The following is an 8,199-nucleotide window of genomic DNA, read 5'->3' as shown; positions in this document are numbered from 1 at the left end:
CTTGACCTCCCAAAGTCCTGGGATTACAGGCGTGAGTCACTGCACCTGGTCATGCCTGGGTAATTTTTCAAATTTTTTTCTACAGAAGGAATCTCACTATGCTGCCCAGGCAGGTCTTCAACTCCTGGCCTCAAACATTCCTCCCCTTTAGGCCTCCTAAAGTGCTGGAATTACAAATGTGAGCCACCATGCCTAGCAACCAGACAAATCTTGACTCATGTCTCAAGATAAGTCAATTCTTACATTCTCAAGGAAAACTTCTCTGTTTGCTGCCAGTAAAGTCAAGCTTTATCACCTATGTGCTTCTACATAATTTCATTTATTCACAAATTTATTTATTCACCTACCCATTCATTCATTCACACATCCAGCAAATATTTATTGAATTCTCTCAGAGGCTAGGCACTGGCTAGGGACAAAGATGAAGAAAACACACTAGATTTGAGTTTGTTCATGCAGGAGAAGCCAGTAAAAGAGACTGAGAAAGAGGCCAGTGAGAAAGGAGCCAATATGATATTACCAAAAAGGGGGGAGTATTTTGGGAAGAAAAAGATAATCAACTTTGTTAGATGATATTGAGAGGTATAATAAGATAGAAGTAGGCACTAAAGGCTACAATACAGACATCATTGATGACTTTGATAAAAGCAATTTCTTTGATGTATTCGGCAGGAGACTCCCCTGAAGTGAGCTGAAAGAAAAAATCAAGGAAGTAGAAATAGAAAGCATAGGTAGCCCTTTGGCGAACTGTCTGGCAAAGGGAGCAGAGAAATGAGGTGGTATTTGATGAAGAATGTGTAGTTAAATCACACACACAAAAGAAGTGCAGAATGGGAAATGCTGCTAGGACTCATGTGATAAAGCCAGAGAGGCTGAGATGTAGGAAAGGGGGGCCCCCGAAGAATCTTCTAGCTCCTGCTCTTTGTCACTCTCTGTTCAACCCTATATATCTGTCTTTTAAGTGATGATTTTTTTCCCTTATTTTACCATTGTTGTAAATTAATTATAAGTGGAACATTCAATAGATTTCTCAAAATCTAAATTAAGTTTTTTTCTAATTGAATTTCTCAGTCAACTAAGATATTATTTATCCCTGGGATAAAGTTCTGGCACTGAGGGGCTATGTTAACTTCTCTTCCCAGGTCCACAAGGGGAATCGTTTCAAAGGCAAGAACCTCCCATCACCATGCCTCCATCCGCCTCCCCATCCAGGAACCTAGAGTTCTTCCTCTAACTTTCCCACCTGCAGGCTAGGTAAAATTCCAGGTGAAATTCTTCCTTCAGACAGCCTGCCGAAAGCCCTGGAAGGAGGGGCTCTGTTGTGGGCTCAAGCAACCGATCTGGAATCAGAGTCAAAGATCAATCACTCCAGAAGAAGTTTTAAAAAAGCTCTCATTGGGGTACGGGCGCGGTGGCTCACGCCTGTAATCCCAGCACTTTGGGAGGCCGAGGCGGGTGGATCACGAGGTCATCCTCGTGATCGAGACCATCCTGGTCAACATGGTGAAACCCCGTCTCTACTAAAAATACAAAATATTAGCTGGGCATGGTGGCGCGTGACTATAATCCCAGCTACTCAGGAGGCTGAGGCGGGAGAATTGCCTGAACCCAGGAGGCAGAGGTTGCGGTGAGCCGAAATCACGTCACTGCACTCCAGCCTGGGTAACAAGAGCGAAACTCCATCTCAAAAAAAGAAAAAAAGCAGCTCTCATTGGACAAGAACATGAACAGGACGGGAATAACTTAAAAGTTAAAACTCCACTGCACCTTACAGGAGCAGATTTCCCTCTCTGGGATCTCCTCCCACAACAGTGTGGGATGGATCTCTCTGTCTCTCTGTCTCTCTCTCTCTCTTTCTCTCTCTACCTCTCTCGCTTTCTCTGCCTAGTAAATTGCTCTCTGCAAGACTCTTTGGGTCTGTGATATTTGAAGTGTAAGCCCACCGCACCTCCAGGGCAGGGCAGGGGAGGCCAAGAATCTGGGACAGCCGGTTACAGGAGACTGCTACTACCTCCAGCTAAAATCTTAAAAATCATCTGAACTTGAGCAAGTGGCATAACTCTTTTTGCTACAGTTTCATGAAAATAAGTTTAATAGTAACACTCAACCCCATCAACTGTTTTAAGACTTAAATGAAACACTAGTAGGTTGGGGATGGTGGGTGTCTCACACCTGTAATCCCAGCAGTTTGGGAGACTGAAACAGGTGGATCATTAAAGCTCAGGAGTTCGAGGCCAGCCTGGGCAACATGGTGAAATCCTGTCTCTACAAAAAAAAAAAAAAAAATACAACAATTAGACAGGCATGGTGGCTCATGCCTGTAGGCACAGCTACTCGGGGGGCTGAGAAGGGAAGACTGCTTGAGCCCAGGAGACAGAGGTTGCAGTGAGCCAAGATTACACCACTGCACTCCAGCTTCACTAGTAAAACACATAGAACAATGCCTGATACACATTAAAGACTCAATAAGCCAGGCAAACTGGCTCATGCCTATAATCCCAGCACTTTCGGAGGCCAAGGTGGGCGGATCACCTGAGGTCAGGAGTTCAAGACCAGCCTGACCAATGTGGAGAAACCCCATCTCTACTAAAAAAACACAAAATTAGCCGGGTGTGTGGCTCATGCATGTAATCAACTACTCAAGAGGGTGAGGCAGGAGAATTGCTTGAACCCGGGAGGCAGAGATTGTGGTGAGCCAAGATTGTGCCACTGCACTCCAGCCTGCGCAACAAGAGCAAAACAACTCCCTCTCAAAAAAAAAAAAGACTTGGCTGGGCAAAGAGGCTCATCCCTGTAATCCCAGCACTTTGGGAGGCTGCGGCAGGTGGATCACAAAGTGAGAAGTTAAAGACCAGCCTGACCAACAGGAAAAAATCCTGTCTCTACTAAAAACACAAAAATTAGGCCGGGCACAGTGGCATGCGCCTGTGATCCCAGCTACTCAGGATGTTGAGGCAAGAAAATCGCTTGAATCCAGGAGACTACATCTTAAAATTAAAAAAAAAAAAAAAAAGACTCAATAAATATTAGCTGTTGCTGTGGCTATTGCTGTCGTCATCAATCAACTTTATCTTCTTAATTGTCGTCATTGTCATTTGAGGCTGAGAAGGGAGGAAAACCGGTGGCTGCAAATAAGTAACATTTCGTGTCACTGTGTTAAAACCTGTCCTCTTAGGGGGAGGTAGGGGTACATTTTCACTTTTGTTTGATCTATCTCACACACACACACCCCAAATGGAATGCTCATACGTGGCACCAACTCTGGTGTTAGAATGTTCAATTTTTTTCCATGTTGGAGTTTTAAAGGATTAAGCCAAATATAATTTTCTGTCAAAAATATAAAGTCTGAAGTCTCTATAAATTTTGTATATGCAATAAAATTACTTTTGAGTTTACTGCCTTCAACTGTAGTTGAAGAAAACAGCAAAATAGCAAAACCAGGCATTTGTGTCATCTTTTGCTAACTTTTTGAAAAACCTACTTGTCATATCTGTGCACTTTACCTGCCTTATAAGTTTATTTCAGGATGTTCTCTCAGGCTTCCAACACTGTTTACTGAAATTCTGTCTCCTGCCAAATCACTTTATTTTTTCATAATGCAACGAAAAATATCAGTTAACAAATATTAACTAAAAATAGAAGATTTAATGTTTTAAAATGTAAGAATAGGCCAGGCATGTTGGCTCAGGCCTGTAATCCCAGCACTTTGAGATGCCAAGGCAGGTGGACCACTTGAGGCCAGAAGTTCAAGACTGAGACCAGCCTAGCCAACATGATGAAACCTCACCTCTACTAAAATTACAAAGATTAGCTGAGTGTGGTGATGCATGCCTGTAATCCCAGCTACTCAGGAGGCTGAGGCACAAGAATCGCTTGAACCCAGGAGGCGGAGGCTGCAATGGGCCAAGATCACAGCATTACACACTCTAGCCTGGGCAACAGAGCAAGACTCTTATCTCAAAAATAAAAGAAGATAAAATGTGAAAATGGAAATGTTTGAATGAAAGATAGGATACATACATGCATACATTTCAGTCACTTATATATAATCACGACTTAAGAAAATGCAGAGGATGGGATTTTATAAAAATGCTGCAATACACACAAAAAACTTTAACAAAAATGTAAGCTGAGGGATAAACACCTAACTCCCAGTTAAATCAGTGTGCTAATAGCTTTGTTTCCCAAACGGCCAATGCATTATATTAGCAGTACCAGCAAATTAAATTTTGTTTCCTCATTTGCAAAAGGTGGTTTTAAATCATCTTGACTATAATCAGACTATTGTGGAGTGTTTAGTCAAAGATCTTTTAAGGAGGTCAAGCACAAAAATGGTTGAGTTCTTCTGTAACAATGATGAAAATGACAGAGCCAATTAGAATACCAAAGATTAAACATGAAAAGAACCATAGAAATCATCTCACCTTAATCTCTTAAATTATGTAGAGAAAAATTGAATGTCAAGAATTTTGAAGGTCTGAGATTTTACCCTGCCTAACAGCTAATGCATTAGCCTGTCCACAGTTTCGTATACACTGGCAGAAGACATGAGACCACAGGATCAGAAACAAAAGACTTTACTATCCAGGGCACAGCAGGCAACATGAGCTTCATGTTCATATTGATTCCCTCAGTTTCTAAATACCACATGGTGATGAGGATGTGCGCCCACATGGATACCACACATGCAGTGGAATTGTGTTACAGTACTTGAGACACCCTCAGCTTAGGACACCCTCAAGTCTTACAGGGACAACGCTAACAAACCTGCCTAATATTTCTCAGGAAGGAAAAACTATCTTTATCACCCTAGTGAGGAAACAAATCTGTCGCCTGACCTGGAAGAAGATATTAGGTATACAAACAGAACAAAGATGTGAAAGCCTCTTGCCCAGATGTCCAAAAATATGAGAGACACATAAAGAATTGTCTCCCAACACTGAGATTTAGTGAGAAGAGATTATTTACTATCACCAACTAAAGTGCTGAGTTCTTAACTAGTACCAGAAAAATGGTAAAAATATATTATTTAATATTAGGTAGCTAGGTGGACGTAGCCCAAGATGACTTTTTTTTTTTTTTTAAGACAGAGTCTCACTCCATAGCCCAGGCTGGAGTGCAGTGGCACGATCTTGGCTCATTATAACCTCCACCTCCTGGGTTCAAACAATTCTCCTGTCTCAGCCTCCTGAGTAGCTGGGACTACAGGCACCTGCCAACACACCCGGCTAATTTTTGTATTTCTAGTAGAGACAGGGTTTCACCTTGTTGGTCAGGCTGGTCTGGAACTCCTGATCTCAGGTGATCCACCAGCCTTGGCCTACCAAAGTGCTGGGATTACAGGTGCGAATCACTGTGCCCAGTCCAAGGTGACATCTTAATAAGCTAACCTTTCCTTGAGGACAGGCAGAATCTGTGACTTCGTTTTCATTAATAGAATATGCTAAAGGTGATGCAATGGCACTCCCATGATTAGGTTACTCTATGTGTCTATCCAGATCTACCTATAGTTTAGTATACCTGAAGTATATATAAAGTCATATATGTATGACTATTAGCAGACCAAAGTCGAGACCTTCTGGCCTTGAAGAAACAAACTCCCATATTGCAACTGCCTATGAAAAGGCAGAAAATTATAGGTGGCCTCTAGGGTCTAACAGCCAATAAAATCTGGGGCCTCAGTCAAACAGCCACAAAAATCAGAATTCTGCCCAAAACCTAAATGAGCTCAGAAGCAGATTCTTTCCTCGTTGAGCCTCCAGAAAAGAAAATGGCTCAGCCAACATATTGACTGCAGCTTTCTGAAACCCTCAGCAGAGGACCCAGTGAAGCTGGGCCCAGGCTCCTGACCCAGAGAAACTGTGGAATAGATGATGTTTTATGGTGCTAATTTGCAGTAATTTGTTATGCACCAATAGAAAACTAATACAAGAGCTCAGCAGAGACCAGAATTTAACCTGTTGAACACCTTCTTTTTTTGTCACAATAAAACAGAAATGAGATCTTCTTGAAATTTATCCTGTAACTGTATTGGTCTTGGCCTGGAAGGCTTAGGCTGACCCTACTTAGATCATTCCTTGCATTGTCCAAATTATTTCAACCAATAAATCTGGCTGTGTGTTTGTTTGTTTGTCTTGATTCATACTCACCCTACCCAGAACAGAACCAAAGTTAATAAGCCCTTCACTTGATTCCCCATTCCCCTTAGTGAAACCCCATCAATTATCCCAACCTACAGAATCTTCATTGAGACTCCACAATTTGCATATTACTACAGAATTTAGCACTTAGTTGTTCTTAACAGTTGTTTTGCTTCTCCAGCATAAGTGTGTGTCCTCTATTTTTCTTACAGATATTTTTATATTTCTATGACATTTAACACAGAGTTAGGCTAAAGGAGATGCTCTTAGGAAGCTCTTGTTTGACAAACATGATCTGGGTTTTGAGAAGTTTCTGCTAACAATTGGTCTGCCCTGGATAACACAGAATTTATTTAGCATAAAATTGTCAGCTGACCATGGTGGCTCACGACTGTAATCCCAGCACTTTTGAGAGGCTGAGGCAGATGGATCAAAAGGTCAGGAGATCAAGACTATCCTGGCTAAGATGGCGAAATCCCATCTCTACTAAAAATACAATTAGCTAGGCAAGGTGGTATGTACCTGTAGTCCCAGCTACTAGGTAATGAGGCAGGAGAATCACTTGAACCCAGGAGGCAGAGGTTGCAGTGAGCCAAGATCATGCCACTGCATTCCAGCCTGGGTGACAAAGTGAGACTTCATCTTAAAAAAAAAAAAAAAAATTGTTACCCTCCTTCACCCAGACAGTTTTGGTTTATTCCCAAAGCCCCAGGACTGAGTTATTTTTCACTTATTTATTTATTTTATAATTGCATTTTAGGTTTTGGGGTACATGTGAAGAACATGCAACATTGTTGCATAGGTACACACTTGACAGTGTGATTTGCTGCCTTCCTCTCCATCACCTATATCTGGCATTTCTCCCCATGCTATCTCTCCACACCTCCCCACCCCTCGTCTCTCCCCTATTTCCCCCTGACAGACCCCAGTGTGTGATGCTCCCCTCCCTGTGTCCATGTGTTCTCATTGTTCAACACCCAACTATGAGTAAGAACATGTGGTGTTTGATGTTCAGTTCTTGTATCAGTTTGCTGAGAATGATGGTTTCCAGGTTCACCCATGTCCCTACAAAAAACACTAACTCATCATTTTTGATGGCTGCATAGTATACCATGGTGTGTATGTGCCACATTTTCCCTGTCCAGTCTATCATCGATGGGCATTTGGGTTGGTTCCAGGTCTTTGCTATTGTAAACAGTGCTGCAATGAACATTCGTGTGCATGTGTCCTTATAGTAGAATGATTTAGAATCCTTTGGATATATACCCAGAAATGGGATTGCTGGGTCAAATGGAATTTCTATTTCAAGGTCCTTGAGGAATCGCCACACTGTCTTCCACAATGGTTGAATTAGTTTACACTCCCACCAACAGTGTAAAAAGTGTTCCTATTTCTCCACATCCTCTCCGGCATCTGTTGTCTCCAGATTTTTTTTTTTTTTTTTTTTTTTTTTTTGAGACAGAGTTTCGCTCTTGTTACCCGGGCTGGAGTGCAATGGCATGATCTTGGCTCACCACAACCTCCATCTCCTGGGTTCAAGCAATTCTCCTGCCTCAGCCTCCTGAATAGCTGGGAATACAGGCGTGCACCACCATGCCCAGCTAATTTTTGTATTTTTAGTAGAGACGGGGTTTCACCATGTTGACCAGGATGGTCTCGATCTCTTGACCTCGTGATCCACCCGCCTCAGCCTCCCAAAGTGCTGGGATTATAGGCATGAGCCACCACGCCCGGCCCGTCTCCAGATTTTTTTTTTTTTTTTTTTTTTTTGAGATGGCGTTTCGCTCTTGTTACCCAGGCTGGAGTGCAATGGCGCGATCTCGGCTCACCGCAACCTCCACCTCCTGGGTTCAGGCGATTCTCCTGCCTCAGCCTCCTGAGTAGCTGGGATTACAGGCATACACCACCATGCCCAGCTAACTTTTCGTATTTTTAGTAGAGACGGGGTTTCACCTTGTTGACCAGGATGGTCTCGATCTCTCAACCTTGTGATCCACCCGACTCGGCCTCCCAAAGTGCTGGGATTACAGGCTTGAGCCACCGCGCCCGGCCTGATTTG

This window comes from Saimiri boliviensis, chromosome 8, assembly GCF_048565385.1.
Source record: "Saimiri boliviensis isolate mSaiBol1 chromosome 8, mSaiBol1.pri, whole genome shotgun sequence".
Classification (NCBI taxonomy): Eukaryota; Metazoa; Chordata; class Mammalia; order Primates; family Cebidae; genus Saimiri; species Saimiri boliviensis.
This window is presented reverse-complemented; position numbering follows the sequence as displayed.